The sequence below is a fragment of the Cnephaeus nilssonii genome, assembly GCF_951640355.1.
Source record: "Cnephaeus nilssonii genome assembly, chromosome: 18".
Classification (NCBI taxonomy): Eukaryota; Metazoa; Chordata; class Mammalia; order Chiroptera; family Vespertilionidae; genus Cnephaeus; species Cnephaeus nilssonii.
Genome location: NC_137089.1, coordinates 18696023 through 18716106, shown reverse-complemented (window position 1 = coordinate 18716106; position 20084 = coordinate 18696023). Strand labels below are relative to the sequence as shown.

At 37.4% G+C, this 20084-nt stretch overlaps 1 protein-coding gene across 2 annotated transcripts in view; it reads right to left on the bottom strand.

Moving 5' to 3' along the window:
• Positions 1-20084, bottom strand: part of EMC2 (ER membrane protein complex subunit 2) — a 359544-nt gene that overhangs the window by 139395 nt on the left and 200065 nt on the right. The window lies entirely within an intron of this gene.

Here is a 20084-nt window from a genome sequence, read left to right as displayed (position 1 = left end):
TTTATGCCCCATCTTAGGCAAATAATGTACACAATTCTTTAATCTGCCTCTTGGCCATGCAAGTCATATATTAAGACTTTTTTGGTAGTATCAAGCATTTTGTCACTGCAAAGTGACATTTTTTTTGGTGGAAACTTGTAAGACTTGTCAACAAACATACGAATAAAAATATTTCAGAATTTGACTTGTTCATGGCTTCATGGTAAATTGTGGGTAGCTGGAGAGAAAGTGGATTCAACAGCAGAGGGAAGAGTACAGAGACTTGGAGGATGAGAATAATTCACTCCTAAGGAAAAAAAAAGGCCCCATTTTCTGATGCTGAGCCTCAGACCATTTCTGACAGGCACCATTGAAAAAGTACACATTTCAGAGCCAGGTCATTCAGTTACATGGGAAGATAAGGATACCCCCCTATCCACTATTTTTTTTTTTTTAAGAAAGAAGATGGAGAGAAGAGAAAAAAAGCAAAATATATATATTTCACTATACACAGAATAGAGCAGATCAAGGTAGGGCTGTGGGGGGCAGTGTGGTATTGTGGACAGAACATGAGCTTTTATAAGAGGATGGATCTAAATTTTGTTTTCTAGCTCAGTTGTTTGCCACCTCGGCTAAGTACGCTACTTAACGATTTGTGCCTCTCTTGCTTCATCTTTGTAATGGTAAGAAAAATTGTAATTATGTCATAGGGTTGCTGTGGGGATATAATGAAACAACATCCATTTTCTGGTTTAGAAAACATAGTTGGAAAATATTTCTTGCACACTCTGCAGGTGAGGAAAGTACAAAAATGCTTGCAGAAGCAGTGTTTCTTGCATCTGCTTACTCATTTCCTTCATAAACATTCCTGGTAACAGTGGGAGAGTCCAGTTAGCTAAGCTGAAACTACATTTCCCAGATTCCACCTTTTCTTCATGTGATCAGTTCAAGCCCAGACATGGGAGGCAGAAGTGAAGCCCCAGCTCCTGCAGCTGAGAAGGTTGGTTCTGGGAAAGGCACTGTTGAAGCTCCTGCCTGTTGGCACTGACCCCCTGGTTCCTGGCTGGATGGTAGCAATAGCCAGACCCTCAGCTCCCCCAGATCCTACGGCATCTCCTGCTCTGGGTTCTCCATCTAGGTGTGTGTTTAGCTCCATGACAAAGGGGCACCAGCTTCTTGTAAAGAAAACCCTTATCATCAAAGTTGGAAACTAGGAGGCGATAAGAAACCCATAAGGGTTCTGGTTTGTTCTCCTTTCCTCTGCTCCATAACCACATTCTCTTCCCAACCACCTACCTGTGCACATCAGGTTCCAGCTCTAGACTCAGAAATGAAACATCACAAACTGTTTCTCCTACTTCCATGATAGTGTGAGGTCAAGTCCTTATGATAAATTCTTATACCAGTATATATATATATATATATATATATTCTGGTGGTTCTACTTTGATAAGAGCCTTGACTGATAGAATGGGATCTCTCTTTATATGCAGGAACTATGTTCTGGGCTGAAGAAACAGATGAATAAGGTATAGTCCCTACATTCACAAAAGTTCACAGTTCTTAAAGGAGAAGTCAGCATTCATCATAAACAAAATTATAAGATTTCTATGGATTTACCTAATCTAGACACTTCATATAAATGGAATCTTAATATGTGACTTATTGTATCTTTTTTTCCACTTAGCATGTTTTCTGTGTTTATCCATGATGCAGGACATATCAGTACTTCACTCTTTTCTATGGCTAAATAATTAAATTGTATTAATATATCACATTTTGTTTATTCATTCATCTGTTGTTATTTTTTAAAAATATTTTTATTGATTTCAGAGAGGAAGGGAAAGGGAGAGAGAGAAACATTAATGATGAGAATCATTGATTAGCTGCCTCCTGCACACTCCCTATGGGGGATCGAGCCCAAAACCTGGGCATGTGCCCTTGACCGGAATTGAACCTCAGACCCTTCAGTCCACAGGTTGACACTCTATCCACTAAGCCAAATTGGCTAGGGTTATTCATTCATCCGCCGATGGACATTTAAGTTGTTTCCACTTTTTGAAACTACATCGTTACAACTAGATAGTGATGATTGCACAACATTGTGAACATACTAAATGACACTCAATTATACATTTTAAAAGTTAATTTTATAATATATGAATTTCACTTCAGTAAATTTTTTTGTTTATAAAGTTATTTTTCTTTAGTTAAAAAAAATTAACATTACCTATAATTGTTCAGAATGAAACTGAAGAGACTCCATTGAAGTTTATGGGTACCAAACTGGTAAAAAAAAAAAAAATGTGCTCATTAAACTAGATATTTTCAGTGATAAGATCGGATGCTTTCCACATTTGACTACAATCTGCTTTGTATATTATTCTTTGCTATTTTTCTACAAGCCTGCCATTGATCGGCTTCTCGACATGCACATAAAATCAATTAACAGTCAGCCTCTGAGAATAATTCTCTTAATAGGTTACTGCTTTCCCCATTTAGCCAACATAGAAACATTTCTTTCCACACTGGCCCATGCTTATTTGGAAAGGCATTTGGTAACACTTATGAGCCTGCACATGCCAGTAATTAGATATCAATAGAATTTCTATGTTCAATCCTTTGTATATAAGAAACATATAGCCAAAATTTCCAGTCTTCTCACAATTTTCTGAACTCAGTAATTTTTATCTTTTTATTATGGGTTTACTTTAGAGACATCGGATAAAAGCCCAACACATCTGCCTCCAAACTTCCCCTAACGTGTGGACAATATGAATATATGTTGAGATTGAGAATATGCCAGGCCAGTTCTCTTTTCCTCATATTATGGTAGGTACAATGAAGAACCATTATTTATTTAACTCTTTTTTGAAGTGTAACTTTTCCTCCAACTGCTAATTTAGCTTTCTTTGTTGTTGTTTTAGTTCTTTCTGACTCCACAGATCTGAGCATCATTGCCTTATAGAAATTCCTGACCCCATCTTCTTCCACAGTCCTTCTCTTGCACTAAACTCCAGCCACACTGGCTTGCCTTTAGCTTCTAGGACAGGTAAAGCTCATGTCCATCTCAGGACCTTTACACGTATTGCTCCTTCTGCTTGAATATTCTTTTTCACAAATGTCATGCGGCTGCCCTTACTTCATCATCTGAGTTTCAAATCATTCTGTGCCTTTTCACAATGGGCTTCCCTAGCTTTAGCATTACCCTGTTTATTTTTTATTTTCTATATCCCCTCCCTAGTTCATATGATACATAACATAGGGGCTCTGCCTGTAAAGGTCACAGCTGTTTTCCCAGAGTTTAGAATAATGTGGGAGGAGGCAGTAGATGCACCATTAATATCTTGGTTGACTGGCTAAGAAACTAGCAAGCACTAATCATGTGATTCATGGTGACACTATTTCTTGTAACAGAGGATGCTGGAAAGTATCAGGTAAGTAAGTATGCATATATGTAAGTATGTATGTAATATTTTGCTTAGAATTTTGTTGGGTGGAGACGAGCAAATTATAAGTTCAGTTTCAATATATTGATTTTGACGTGATATCAGATAAACAATTTTGTATATTTGATTGGACTTAAGAATCAAGTGGCCTAGAGATAAATTCAGGAGACATCTGCTTCTCAGTGGTTATTAAAGGTAGACATGGATAAGATCATCCAGGAATATCAAGAATAAGAAGAGAGGAATGAAAGTCAGAATGGATAACACTGGAAGGGGCCAGAACAGAGCGGTCAGTGAGGGAGGAAGATAACATGCAAGTGTGGCCCCTGTAGAAGGACGTTGCTTTGGGTTGAATGTTAGTGTCTTCCATGTGCTGAAGTCCAATCCCCAAATGTGATGGCATTTGGAGGTGGGGAAATAATTAGGTAATTACCTCCTTTGGGAGTAATTAGGCTTAAATGTGGTCATGAGGGGGAGGCTCCTATGGTGGGATTAGTGCCTTGTAACAAGAGGAAGAGGCACTATAGCTCGCTTTCACTCTCTCTCTCTCTCCCCCCCTCTCCCTCTCCCTCTCCCTCTCCCTCTTCCTCTCCCTCTCCCTCTCTCTCTCTCTCTCCTCAGTCACATAAAGAGTTTGTGTGGGCACATGACCAGATAATTGTCCTCTGGAACCAAACCTGCTGATATCGTGATCTTGGACTCCCAGCCTCCAGAACTGAGAGAAATTTCTGTTGTTCATCCACTCAGTCTGTGGTACTTCATTATAGCAGGCTAAGTGGAGCGAGACAAGAGTGTTTCAAGTAGAAGAGAATTGTACAATGTGTGAGGTGCTTCTGAGCCTGAAGTAAGACAAGGACTGAAAGGTACCCACTGAGTTTGGTCACAGGGAAGTTGCTGATAACCTTTGTTATTGTTGTTTTCGTAAAATGATGAGGCCAGAATCCAGACTGGGGAGTAAGAGATAAGAACATAAGGACCATGAGTACTGGTGACTTGCATACACAGACAAGACTGGTTTTTGCTACATGTGACCTTGGGCAAACCTCATACATTTTCTAAACTTTATCTTTATAATCTATAACTTGAGCAGCTTATACTTATCTTGAAGATATGTTGTGAGGATTGAATGATATGTCATAGAAAAATACTTCAAACACCATGAACACTCTATAAATGCAGATTCCTTTCACTTCTCCCACTTGATTTTAAAATAAATCTGTTGATCAGAATCAAACATATGGCTCTAAGCAAGGACTGTATGGGAAGTTCTGCTAATTGTATGATAAAATACTATATAAACACAGTAATTTCCATATAGCTATAGAAATTGCATAGGAATTATAAATGTGTGTGTATATATTATATATAACATATAAATACTATATATAACCCCCTGCACAGTTGAAAATCCACATGTAATTTTGACTTCCCAAAGGCTTAACTGCTGTCCACAGGGGATTGGTTCCAGGAACCCCATGGATACCAAAATCCCAGGATGCTCAAGTCCCTAATATAAATTGATGTAGAACAATGCCTGCAGTTGGACCTCTACATCTGTGGATTCCCAACTGTGGATCAGAGATACTGTTTTCAATTGGTGGTTGATTGAACCTACAGATGAAAGACCCAAAAATATAGAAGTCTGACTGTATATTTATTGAAATAAGTTCAGGTATAAGTGGACTCAGATAGTTCCTTATTTATTATGCTTCCTAAAGGAACCATTTTACATGTTTCTTTATTGAATCTCTCTCATCAGACTGCATTTCTTCACTGGTAAAGGACTGCAGTGAGCTTGTACCCTTCAAAATGTCCATCATCACTTCCCCTTTATAACACCAGTTATGTAGAAATGCTGTAGTCATTGCAAATTTAGATGTTCACTTTAGACTTCAACTCCAGGAATGCTGAGCACAAATGACTATATACTCTGTTGTTTCCAATATCTTGTTTTGACTACAAGCTCTGAGTGCTCCAGGCACATGCCAAACACTTAAAAAACTGTAGCCTCTTGGCAGTTTTCCTTCATGCCCTCTCAGTTCAGGTGCTCCTCCTCTGAGTGTAGCGGGCATGTGTCATATGGGGCACTTGCCCACCAACTCCTCTTTCCTTGTAGGGAGACACCAAAGATACCATGTCTCTTTTCTTTGGAGCACCATTAGCCAGAGCCGGAGGAAGTGTCTCAGGCCCAGTCAACCAGAGGCCCCACCATGGGACTGTGAATCTTTAACAAGAAACACAATGACATGGGGGCCATGCAGATTCTTTCATAGCAGCAGCAATAGCAGCTGCTGCTGCAGCAGCACTAGACCAGCCTGCTGCTAAAGACCTGGCTTCCTCCTTCTTGGCATAGAAGTGATTTGATTCATACCCTGTCTCTATGGCTGGTTCTCTGTCCTCCCATTGATTCTGTGACCTCCTGTTATCCTTGAAAATTTGTATATATATATATATATATTTTTTTTTCTTTTTCTTTTTTCCCTTAACATTAGCCAGTTAGTTTCTGTTACCTGCAACCAAAAACATTCCTTATTAATAGAGAGGGAGGTCTTCCCCTGATGGACCCAAGTAAGAACCTAGCAACTATGCTTAGTAGCTGAGCTGGCATATTATTTGTTACTCTTGGCATTGCCTCGCCAGAGCTTCTGTTGCCAGTGACTATCACTCTGGAGGTATTCTCCAGGGAAAAAGAACATTTTTATCTTGGGGAAAAAAGAAAAGCAAGCATTGCAATTTAGATTGCCACTCTATTTAATAATGGGAAAATGGTATTGCTTTACAGGTAATTAATTTTTTAAAAGCTTCACATACAATGTCAGCTGGACTCTGATTATTGGAACATATCAACACATTAGACAAACTTAGCCTTGTTGATTTACCCAAGACAGGGGTAAGCTGACGAATTTCAATCGAGCCTGTTACAAACTTGGCTCTGACTTTGTAGAAATGTCTATTTTGAGTCAAGACTGAGTAGAATGATATATGTATATACGTATTTTCCTGCCTCTAATGAGAGACACAGACTTAAGAAAAAGTTGTTTATCCATCCAGCACCAAACATCGTACTGAGTACCTTTGAAATGTTAAAATTTGGAGCCATTGGTCTATTATCTGCAGAGAGAAAAACAATACTGTGGCTTCAGGAGAAATGGATAGGAGGGAGTGAAATGGGAAGAAAAACACCAACAGGAATGATAAACTGCGTTTTAATGACAAAGTCACTTTGCCAACTGCAGCTCGGGTGCTGGGTAAGCTGATCTGACTTCATTAGGTGATAGCCAGCCTCGCAAAGCCATCATCAGCCTGGAAGAAAGCCATATGTGTTGGTTGCACAAATGGACATTGATTTTTCAATAAACTGGAACCCAAAGCCAACATCACTCCAATGATATCTTTTCTCAGGAGAGAGAATTTCTCGCTCACGCCTGGCACCATGTCTCAGCTCTTATATTACAAGAATTAGATGGGTGAAGCAGAGTAGAAAACATCAGCTCACTTAAGTCATGTGATAAATGGGACAATTAAGTCAATTAGATGCGCAGTTACTGAGTTATATCTGTTTTGCTTTGTAAAATAAAATTTTAAATAGGATCATCTGTCTTACCATACTTGACAGTATTAGAATTCTGTGGGGCAGAAATAATGTGATTCATTATTCTATGAAAACAGTGCCTACTCTTCAAACAGGATAAAGCAACCGTGGTCTTTAAGTTGGAGGTTGTGATCCCTTAACTCTTTATAAGAAGGCAGAACACATCTTGTATGTGCTGTTTGTCTACGTTTCTTGAAACGTATGGCTTTTCTACTAGTCATCATGTGGTTGGGGCATTAGTATACAGAACATAATTTTTTCAATGCATGATTTACCAAAGGCATCTCTTTCTGGAAGAAGAGAGAGTGTGTACTTGTAGATTTATGTTTCTCTGGGAAGAGTCGCTTGAGTGACTTCATAACGAAGAGTTAAACAGGCACTCTTGCATACCAGGAGAGTACCAGAACCTTTAGTGGCTTAATCACATGCTGTTCACCACCACTCCATCCCCTTGTATGCAGAACTTATCACTGGGGAAGAGATGTACACATCTGAAGAGGAGCCAAGGAGCCTTCTGGGAAAGATGACCATAACAAGACCTTTTGCTTTTGGAGGATCAACACTTCTTGGACCTCCGATGGTTGTTATGTGGGCAGGACACCAGGAGCCAGAGGGGAAACTAACCATGAAGGAAGGCAATACTGGACTGGTGGCCAAAGCTAGATTAAAGGTTTATCAAGATATTTCTCACATGGCAAACTAATTTTCCTTTGCCCTCCACAAGTTATTTTCTTTGTTTTAAAGTAGTGAACCAACTAACTTAGTAAACCATTTAAAAGTCAGGGTATTTCACAGATAAATATGGATTACTTTGACCAGGGCACATGTGCTGCAGTTTGCTTTCCAAAGTCTACCACTCACGTATATATGCCTACTCTCTCTGTTCCAGTCATTTCTTTTACTTTTTGGAACGTAGAAGGCAGTTGAGGTCTTCACCTTTTGCCAAATAGGAGAGGGTGCAGATTCTGTCACAGAATAGGGTTGGGACTGGAAGCCCCTCCTAACCCAGCTACCTGGGGTATGGTTGAGACACTTTGGCTGAGAACATGTCAGGAGAAACTGAGTTGTAGCCTTGGGATCATTCTTGGTTGGAACTGAATGTGTGAGTTGTGATCTCACACACTAAGAAGTGAGGATATTGCCAGGATACCATTGCAGGAGAAGATAAGGATATCAAACACTGTCAAATATTGTCAAATTGACCTCAGAAAGGTTGAGCCAGGTGAAATAATGGCCAACAAACTGTTCATGACAGTATAAGTTTATATACTAGTCAGCATTGGCCATTACTAATCTTTTCGATTTTGCTAATCTGATGGGGAGAATTGCAACTTTGGTATGAATATCCCTGAATACTGGTGTGTTAGAGCATATTTTCACATGTATGCTGATCATCTGTATTTTTCTAAGCACTGACAGTTTATAATTATCATTCATTTTTCTTCTTAGGTTTTTTGCTTCTCCTTATTGGATTGTAAGGACCCTTAAATGGTTCTCCTTTCTCTGTTGCAAATATTTTCTTCTAATCTGTTATCTGTCTCTCAGTTTTGCAGTTGGCTGTCTCATTGTGCAGAAATTGTTCATTTCTATTAGAAAATACATTAATTTATTTATGGTTTGGGGGTTTAATGTCTTTCATAGATTTCCTTAGCTCCATGATTGTTAAAACAACCTATACTTTCCTTTAATAAGTCTATAGGATTTTGTATTTGATTATTTAATTATCCAAAAGTTGTTTGCTGTACGGTATAATTTTAAAAACAAATGAATAACTGATTACCTCAACACCATTTTCCTCATTATTTGAAGTCCTAACTATATCTTAAATTAACAGGTGTCATTTTGATTTTTGGTTCATTTTGAGATTCCATAAGGCAACTTCCTTATTGGAGATTTGGGGTTGCTCATTACTCACCATCTCTCTCTCTTTCTGGATTCTCTCCAAATTGACAATAGACAGTCAATAAGAATGAAAATATGTGGCATCAGGTTTACACTGGCTAAATAATGTCCAGTCATCTCCCGAAAATATAGAACTTCCAATATACTGTGTATGAGGACGTAGTTTTACCTGGGGCCAAAGTGAAGCTTTGTATTTCTTCCTTACAGTTCTAGATCTTAGGATCTGACTGTGGGGAGGGTGAGATCTGCAAAAGCAATTACTTGGGCAGCTCAAGGAAGAGAATGATGACACCCCAAGTCCAGTTTTATTGGAGTATGTACTCCAACAAAACCTCTCTTCTCTAAGGAAAAACAGGAAACAAAAGCATCTTTACACTATTGCTTTTCTTATCCTCAAGCGTGTTTATTCTGGCTTTTTATATGTTTTAATAAAATCATATAATATTCCCTAAAAAGTTTTGTGCATTCTGCTAAGTTTACTCATGGGTATTCTAATAATTTTTATTACTACTGAATTGGATTTTTTTCTCTTTCGTTTTCTATCTAATTAGCTTTTTACTTGTATATATAAAAGTGACTGATTTTTGTATGCTGACGTTGTACCAACTTGTCTTAGTAAAATTATTGTTTAATTACTTCTTGCACAATTCTATTATATGCAAATAATAAAATTTTAGTTTCTTATTCCAATACTGCTATTTCCCTTCCTTGCATTGATCAGAATTCCCAGTTCTTAGTAGCCATGATAGTATTAGGCATCCTTATTTTGGTCAAGACTTCAGTGAGAATACTTTTAATGTTTCACCATTATGATGTTTGCTACGTTTTTCTGACAGATTTTTTTATTGACAGATTTATTTATTAAGGAGGACCCTATTTATTCTTAGTTTAAATTTATGAATAATAATATTGATTCATGAGAAATGAATGCCTTTTTGTAATATTGTACAATGTTCTCTAAATCTTTTAATCTAGTTGGATTTATATAAATAGATTTCCCAATGTTAAACCATTATTGCACTTCTAGAATAAATCCTATTTGGTCTTTTATATTATTCTCTGAACAAATTTCTGGTTTTAGCATATGTGCTGCCGAAACAAACATGGAAAATTTCTAGTTCTGATTTGTAAATATTTAACTTAAGGTACTTGTAAATAAGATTAATCTATAGTTTTCCTCATTTTTGTTTTGTTTTGTTTTGTTTTGTTTTGTTTTCTGGCTTTGTAACAGGATTATCAGCTTAATTAAATGAGTTTTGAAGTTTTCAACATTTTTAATGATTTGGAAAGTTTATTTAACCAAATAATTATCTTTTCTTTAAATGTTGAAAAGAATTGGCATATAATTTATTTTGAGCTAGTGTCTTTTCTAGAGATAGAATTTTAATATGGTTATTAATGTATTCAATTTTTTACCTCTTCTCAAGTCATTTAAAGTAATTTACACTTTTTAAATTTACACTTTCTTAGAGAATTGTTCATTTATTTGTTGTATTATTTTGAGGGCAAAAAGTTATGCATAGTATTCTGTTAAGATTTCTTGACATTCCATATATCTAGCTATATTTTTCTTGCATTGAAATTGGGAAAATCAGGTAAATTTAATTACACGCTATATTATCTCTAGGTGGATGGAGCTTTTGAAATCTTTTAGTCTAACTCTATTATAATTCTTATTATAATTATTTGAATAAATAATGTTCAGTGCCTACAATGTACTGCATGCTGAGCTATGTGCTGAGGATATAGCAGTTAACCAAATAAACATGGTTTCTATCTTCATGAGGCTTACAGTCTGGTAGCAAAACAAACATTAAACCAACCAAAACAGGTAATTTATAGTTGTTCTATATACTTTGAAGGGAAAAAAAAAGCTGCTATGAAAGAGAATAATTTAGATGAATAAATCATAGAAAATCACTCTAAGGAAGTGATATTTAAGTTACGATGATAATAGATGTTAGGTAGGCAAAGAATGAAGGCAGGGTGGTGGGGTTGACGAGAATAGCATATACAAAAGCCTGGCGGTGAGAGTGATCCTGGCTTATGCAAACATTAAAGGATGAAAGGTTAAGATTATATCAAATTAAGCAGTGGGGGCAATACAAAGCTGAGATATAGGCTGAGATCTGAGCATGATGAGCCTGTAGCTACAACCAGAAATTTTGGATTTCATCCTAAATGAAATGAGAAATCACTGAAAGGTTTTAATCTCAGGAATAATACAATATAATTCATATTTCTAAAAGACCCATCTGGCCTCAATGCAGAGAACAAACTGGAGCATAGCAGCAGCGGAAACAAGAAGAGTAGTTAGACATTGTTGACTTATATCATGAAAGAAATAATGATGGCTTGGGCTACAGTAGTAGAGATGGAAAATGTATACATATTCAAGGAATTTCATAAGATAAAATCAATATGACTAGGTGATGACATTTTTATTGTGGTAAGATACATGCAACATAAAATTTACCATTTCTTAACCATTTTAAGTATACAAGTCAGTGGCATTTAGTACATTCACAATGTTTGCAACCTTCACCACTATCTAGTTCCAGAATATTTTCATCACCCTAAAAGAAAGACTCTTTTTAAAATATATATATTTTTATTGAATTCAGAGAGGAAGGAAGATGGAAAGAGAGAAACATCAATGATGACAGAGGGTCATTGATTGGCTGCCTCCTGCATGCCCCCCATAGGGGATAAAGCCCACAACCCAGGTATGTACCCTTGACCAGAATCAAACCTGGGATCCTTCAGTCTGCAGGATGATGTTCTATCCACTGAGCCAAAACAGCTAGGACAAGACTCTTACCCATTAAACAGTGACTCTCTATATGGGCTGAATTGTGTCCCCCCACCAAATTCATATGTTAAAGTCCTAACCCTAAGTACCTTAGAATATGACTGTATTTGAAGATAAGGCCTTTAAAATGAGGAAACTAAGGTAAAATGAGGTCATCTTGGTAGGTCATAATCCAATGTTACTGGTGTCCTTATATAAAAAAAAAAAGAGTAAATTAGCACAGAGGAGAGGCCATATAAAGACAGAAGAGAAAACATCCATCCAGAAGCCAAGGAGCCAGGACTCGAAAGAAATCAGCATGACCAACACCTTGTTCTCAGACTTCTAGAATTTTCTTTTGTTTAAGCCACCTTGTCTGTGGTACTTTCTATGGCAGTCCTAGCAAACTAGTGTGTTCCCACTCCTTCTTCCTAACAGCTCACATTATTGGCTTTCTGTCTCTGAGGATTTGCCTATGCTGGCTATTTCCTATAAAGGGAATCATACAATATGAGGCCTTTTGTATCCAGCTTCTTTCTCTTAGCATAATGTCTGCATGGTCCATTCATGTAGCATTTATCAGGACTTTGTTCCTTCGTATGGTTAAATAGTATTCCATTGTATAGATATATCACTTTTAAAAAATCTATCCATTAGTTGGTGGTTGGTGATGACTTTGATGTAAGAAATGGAGGAGAAGAAAGTGTCAAGAATTACTTTTAGATTTCTAGCTGGGAAACTTGAGTGAATATATGCTATGTATTGAGGTGGGAATGAATGGAGGAAGAAAATCTTAGAAGATTAGGGAAAGCTATGTCTACAAATGAATAGTTACTGGATGTAGGCAGATCTGTGTCCTCCCACTCCATTTCCCTCTAGTCTAACCAATCAGCATGGGTGAGATCATTCAAACCATTTTAGTGGTTTCATCCATTGCCTTTTCCCATCTATCAACTGAAATTATTCTTTGTCATTTCTAGCCCAGGGATATGCCCTCTGGCCAATCAAAAAAATTCCCCAAACAAAAAAACTACAGGCAAAGACTTTCCACATTGAACACAACTGAGTTTAAGTACTAAACCATCCACAGTATTAAAAGTCTATTGACTATGTGATCCTTTCTCTTGATCTCCCAGAACATTCCAGTTATTTTTAAACAGTATATTTTTCTAATTATGAAAATAAGTGCACATTTTAGAAAATTTGGAATATCTAGGAAGGAACATAAAATTAAGTAAAAACTATTTATGATCTCTCCACCCATAGATAAGCACTGCTACATTTTGCAATTTTAGTCTATACATTTTACAGGAATATCTCTCTACACTTGGGGGCTCTATTCCTCTCCAGGAGAAAGGCAGCATGAAAATGGGCTTTCTACCTAAAGTCTATTTATAGCCATGGTGAACGTACTATCTTCTGTGATCTCTTTCAAGGTTATGTTAAATTTGTGGTGCCACTGAAAGCTGGTGATAGAAATAAAAATAAAACGTCAAAATTTGAATCATTGCAGCTTGTCACAACTCATCTGCATGAAAGTGCCTTACATGCAAGTCTTACTTGAAAGGACCTGGGAAGACCTAGGCTGATCCAATCTCCCCACTCCAAAGCCAATTCGCCATATTTGGTTGGACTCATACCCAAGTGGAAATAAAACGCTGATCAGTACAGCAAGATGAATTTTGTGGCAAAAACCTGAGGTTAAAGTAACTGCTATTACTTGTCAATATTGTCTCTTGCCACAAGGTAATGGTGGAAACATGGCTAGAGTTTGAGCCATTTCTGGAAAAGAAGTCATCTGGTCAGATTGCACATGATTCATTTGTTTCAGAAAAGGTCAAAATACCAAGGTTGTTTTGAAACTCACTGTAACCAAAAATCATTTTTTCATATTAAATTTAAGCTATTATATTTTCAAATATTTTATAACATACTTCTAGATCACTAATATGCACAGTGCATTTTATATGATAATTTCCTTATTTAAAATATTCTGGTTTTTTGAAGATTAATATCTTTGTGCTCATGGTCAATAGTTATACACTATGTCTAATTACTTAAAATGTTGTGAAAATATATATTTCAGTGACAAATTATTTGGAACCACTGAGATGGAAAGAAGAAAAACTAGATTATATTCCTGTCTCTCCAGGCTGGATCACCCTGGGCCATATGACAAACTGTCTCCCAGAAAGTGTATTTATCTCACATTTTACCTCAATAAAATTCTTACCTTCTAGCCTAGGAGAGTAAGATGTTAGATTCAAGAGATTTATGAGGACATATTTCCTAGCTAAAAATTGAACTATAAATTTCAGCAGCTGGAAGAAATAATTAGTTGGCCTTTGAATAATGTTTTGATTTACATTTTGGTGTCTATGACCAAAGTCAAGGTTCACTTAAAATTTTACCTCAGCACCTGTAAGGTTTTTTCTAGTCAAGCTCATAAAGATTCAGTGATTATTTCATTTAGTTATTCAACAACTATTTTGTGCCAGGTGTTGGTGCTAACAGAGGAAGCAACAAGTCATTATTCATTCATCCATCCATTAATATTCATTGGCACCCACTATGTTTTCAAGCATTGCTTTAGATGATTGAGATATATCAATGAAAAAAATCTAGACTAAATTACAGCCCACACAGTGCTTACATCCTAGCTGGAGGGAGGAGGGGAGTTAAATAAAAGTTAAACATAATATATAGATATATTATGCATTTTGTTAGAAGGTAAAAAAATACTATTGGTGGTCAGGGGAAGGATTGAAATTTTAAATATGATTATCATAGAAGGCTCCATAGGGAAGGTGACATGGGAGCAAAGAAGAGGGGGTGAGTCATGTACATACCCCATGGACAGAGGGAACAAATTATACAAAGGTTCTGAGGCAGGGTAGACTGTACCTGACATGTTTAAGGCCCTGAAAGCCCTTTGCACTCGGATGTCGAGTGTGACTCGACACGGTTAGCAGTAGAATAAAGGAATCGAAAAAGCAAGCGAGTGCAAAGGGCTAGAAAGGAGTGAATAAAAAGCATAGTTAGAGGAGATTAGAATAGAGAAGCCAGGGGAAGATCATGTAGAGTTGCATTGGATGGATTTTGGCTTATTCTGAGAGAGATGGGTATCCATTGGAGGATTTTGAGTCAAGGAGTGCCATGAGCTGATTTAAAGTCTCCAAAAGTGTTCCTACAAAGGGTTTTAACATGTATATGTTCTCCTAATTTACTGACTTCCCACATTCCTTTTCTGCTATCCAAGCCTATCTTTCCCTTTGCCTCGATGATAACTCTCCCTTTAAATACCTTCCCCTTTCATATTCAATATTCCTCCACCTTTTACATAGTCTTTTATAGTTTGTATTTTCTTTTAAAAAGAGTCAATTTATTATTTTTCTCAGTCTTTCCTTTTTGGCTTTCTTTTTTTCTTTCAAATGTTTTTGCTATTACAAATAATATGTACAATGTTACCTCATTGTCATAATTCTTCATACTAAACTATATTCAGTATCACAGGTTCCCATCCATTTTCAAATGAGTTCTCTGGAATGCTCATTCTCTGGAATGAGTATCTCTTAACAACTGTAGATAGCATTGGCCTAGCTCTGTGCCGCATTGGTCTGAGGTAGGCACACTCACCATTTCCCAATGTATTCTTAACTGTTTGTCATAGCTTCTGAGTTGCTGTGTCACCACTTCTAAATTAAAAAATTTATGCCATTTATCTCCCTGAATAGCTAATAGAAAAGATTTGGTGTTGTTGTGTGTGTGTTTTTAACACTTAATTTCCATTTACTCTGAAAACAGAATTAGGTTGTGAACAGAAATACTTTAAAGAGCCTGTAATATTGGGTAGAAATAGAAACAGAAACATTCATTTGAACACTTTGTGATTCGTTGGGATCTTCTAATTGGGATTTTAAATTATTTATTCAATGGGCATAGATGGCAGCATAGAGGTTTCCCCTTACATTTTGCAGGAATGTCGACTGTACCCTGATAGCTGTTCAGGGTCATTACTGCAACTCCAGTAGACAAGAAGAAGGCCTTTTCCAAGGGACCAGAATCATAACTACATTCTGGAAATTTTGAAGTAGATCTAGGTTGCACCTTATTTAAGTTCAAGTACAGGTAATACCAAAAGGAAAGTGAGGAGGTGATACAAGAAATGGAAGGCAATCAATAAAGGATATACTATTCTAGATACCACCATGGACTTACTCCCACAGGGGAATTATGGGAAATAGTGCAAAACACATGCCTCAGTATTATCTCATCTAAGGTACTACCAGATTCATTGGTCAAGAGCTGTTCGGTGGGTATTAACTCAGTTGTCCAACATTCCACTCTTCACAGGGGATAGGGGTTGGAGAGAACAAATCCTTGGGCTCATCTGGAAGTTAGAAGTCAGGCAGAGCAAACTGAGATGTTTGAGTGATATGGGTTGTGCACTGATAGCATGTGCTACACATCTGGATCTATCTCCCTTCCAGGGTTGCATATATTAACTCACAGTTTACCTGCTGTCCAATGCTACGCAATGCAATTCACATAGATGACATTGTGAGTGGTGCTTCTCTGGAATCGTGCAGCTTGGCATTGCCCACCTGGAGCCTAGTTCATCCACACAACTACTAGTTGTATGACATAGTAAACTGTCAACTTCTTTCATAGGTGGGCGTCCCACAATTAGTTATCTTAGAAGTATACAGACAAGGCCTGACCTCAGCCACCATGGTTTAATACAGATATTTCTGAATAGCTTTCATGGAGTATTAAGCCCAACTGACCCACATGACACTGAATTTCAGACTTACTGACCTTTATATTTTCACTATTGTTACTTTTCACTAACTGGTCTGATCAGCCAGACATATACAATCCATGACAATTGGTATAATGTTCCTGGAACCAAAGTGAAGACTGGTGGGTTATAACAGGCAAGATAAAAACCTAACGATAGATGCACCTCGTATTATGCACTTTGTATTTTGGGCCACACTCTCTTTCTCTATTAATGTGCATAGAAATATACAGACTAGTACATACACACCCTTACTTAACAAATTTGTAGAATACCAATGATACCCAATGTTGTGTTGAGTATATTCACACTAGAGGCCCAGTGCACGAATTCATGCACCAGTGGGGTCCCTTGGCCTGGCCTGTGGGATCAGGCCAAAACTGGCAATCTGACATCCCCTGAGGGGTCCTGGATTATGAGAGTGTGCAGGCCAGGCCAAGGGACCCCATTGGGGCCAGGAGGGATGCAGGAGGTTGGCCAGCTGGGGAGGGACCACGGGAGGGCTCCAGGGTGTATCCAGCCCATCTTGCTCCGTCCCAATCAGCTGGACCCCAGCAGCAAGCTAACCTACTGGTTGGAGCGTCTGCCCCCTGGTGGTCAGTGCACGTCATAGCAAGCAGTTAGGCAGCTTTAGTATATCATTAGCATATTACGCTTTGATTGGTTGAACAACTGACCGGCCAACCGGACATTTAGCATATTAGGCTTTTATTATATAGGATGAATAAGACACATTCTCAGCTCACATTATATGGGAAACATAGACATGAAAACTGACAATTAAAGTACAACATACTTGTTGAAATAAGAGTCTTTAGAGAGGGGTGCTAATCTACTTTTGCAAACTCCAGGCATCCGTATTTAACTGTAATAGTCAAGTTGGATTCACATAATCCAGGCAGCCATGTCTTTATGAAAACAATAGGGTATTTTGAAAATTTTTGAACCTATTTGTTGACATGGGAACTATATATTTTTCCATATCTAAACTTAAATCAAAGTATTAATGATAAGCCAAATGCTATTCATTAGGGTTCTGGTATCAGGATTTGGCTATTCCACACTCAAGAAAGAACCTGAAAAGTGGCCAAGACAATAATTTCAACTGGTTTCTTTTTTCTTCTAGGGTTGCTGATTTTCTATATTTCCCATAATGTTTTCTTTTTTGTCCCATACAATCTGTCCTGGGATTGTGTCATTCTGAGCACTTACTTAAAGTCTGTTTTAGGTAAAGTCTTTATCACATGGATGCTTCTCTGTAAAATGCTGCTCCAGCTACTTGTCTCATTAAGATGACCAATCTCGCTATGTTCTCTCTGCAGGCCACATTACCTGCTATAGTGAAGGCTGGTTGCTTTATGGTTACTTTCAGCTCTAGCTTTTCTGAAGACTTGCTTTCTAATTGGAGCCTGTGCTCAAAATAAGCCCCTCCTTTTACAATGCCAAGTCTCTTCCAATGTAGAGTGCTACACAGCAGCTTACCACTCTATGCTCAGTGTCCTGAGTTCATGTGATAGTAAAGGCAGTAACTAGTATTTCCAATAGATATGGAGTATTACAAGTGCATACTAGTTCTACCAGGTAAGTACTGAGTACAGTAGAAGAGTATTACCCTGGAGTATACTTCTTTGATCTGTGTTTGAGGATAATAGAGACAGCTTCTTCATAGGATTTTTAGGTAGACTAATTAATTCCCCAAATGCTCTAGTTTCTTGGATTAGCCATTGTATTAGTTCTCTGGCATTCCTTTCATGGGATAAGGAGAATCCTTCATTCCCAATGAGTGGTTTGTTTTGTGTGTGTTTTTTTTCAAAAACAAACAACTTCTTCGGAGGTCTTATAACACTATGTAAGCATCTCATGAGTTTTTATGAACTTGTCAAAATCACTATAAAGTATGCTCATCACTGCAAATTAATTATTGCCAATACTCCTCTAAATGCATTGCTCATTGTTGTATAGTCATTCCAGTGACATGATTACAGAAGATAAATATGGAGTGGATCAGTAGAATTGAATTTTCTATTTATTTCTTTGCATGCTAAGCATTTATGCCTGGAACTAAAGTCATACTTAGGGAGATGATAAAAAGAGCAACTAGGGGAGAGAGAACTAATATTTATTGAGCACCTACTATGAGTTAAGCATAACACTTTGTAAATATCTGACTTGATCTTCATAAAATTCTTGTAGGTTATAAATTTTATTTTATGGTTAAGGAGGCTTGAAGAAGATAAGTGGTGTTCTTAGAATTTGAATCTATGTTCTCAGACTATGGAGGTCATGCTTTTCCATTTATATTTCTGCTATGTAAGATAAATGAAGATGAAAAGTTGGGTTTAATTAAATCTTGATCTACATGTCAAAACCACCTCTATTTGAAATATTCCAAGTCATTCACTCAGCAGCCAACATTCGGAACATCTGCTCATTCTCTATCATCTTGTCCTGAGCAAGGAACAGGCTTACTGCACTTCCCAGATGCTCAAAGAACAGGACACTACTACAGTTTTAAATTGACTTAACTTCTTTGAACTTCAGAGGGATCCTTGTTCATTGGTTTCTTTCAGATACACTTGAATTACAGAGGGGAAAGTTAAATGCCATCGCTTCGTAAATTTTAATCCTCCGACTTGAAAGTACCAGGATACTAAACTCGCTGGCTCATTCCATTGAACCAAACATCAAATTGGGCTCCATCCCTGTGCAAGCTTCGCACAGAACAGTCCTTTATAGTTGAAGAGAGGCTGCAGCAGTGAACTGACGCCCCAGAAAGCAGCTGTGCTGGTCCAGGATAGACCCATGACATAGTCCTGAATAGAAAAACCTACCAGCCAACTAGGAAGATACTGAGACTATCTCACAATGTCAGGGGGAAAAAATCTTCCAGTGATTTCACCAACACTGAAATCAAAGATTGGATTTCTGGAAACATCTGGATGACTGAGTAGATTTTTGTGCAGCAGCTTCATCTCAGTATTTGGTAACATTTAGACACAGCCTAAGGTTCCTAGACTGAAGCCATTCCCTACTATTAAATACACTTTTTTTTTTCCTCCCCCATAAAAATGGTCTCATTGTTCTTTATTTAGTCTAACAGAAGGATCCATGTACCAGCACTGCCTTCGCTTTGCTTGGCTTCAATTATACAAACTAACCACACTCAGTTGGATGGCAACTGCTGTAGCGGTGTGCCTTCCCTCTCCAAATTCATGAGTGGAGTTTTTCCACCCACAATGTCAGGTACAGGATATGAATCGAGGATCAAAATTCTCTAGTGCAAATGGGGGGAAGTTCCAATAAAATAACACTGCTTCTAAGATTGAGGTATGCAGACCTGCTCCCTCATACATAATAACAATAAATTCTGCCAAGATTTTAATTGAGTAGTCACTGTGATACTGGCACTGTACTAACTTCCTTTACATATATTATCTCACTTAACACTTTATCTTTTAAGTGGGCAATATGGAGTTCATGTATAATTTATCAAATTCTCAAATACTTGACTATGTTTCTCTCAGATTTTTTTTTTCTTAATCACAGTTTGTTTTAATTCAGTTGAGCTCT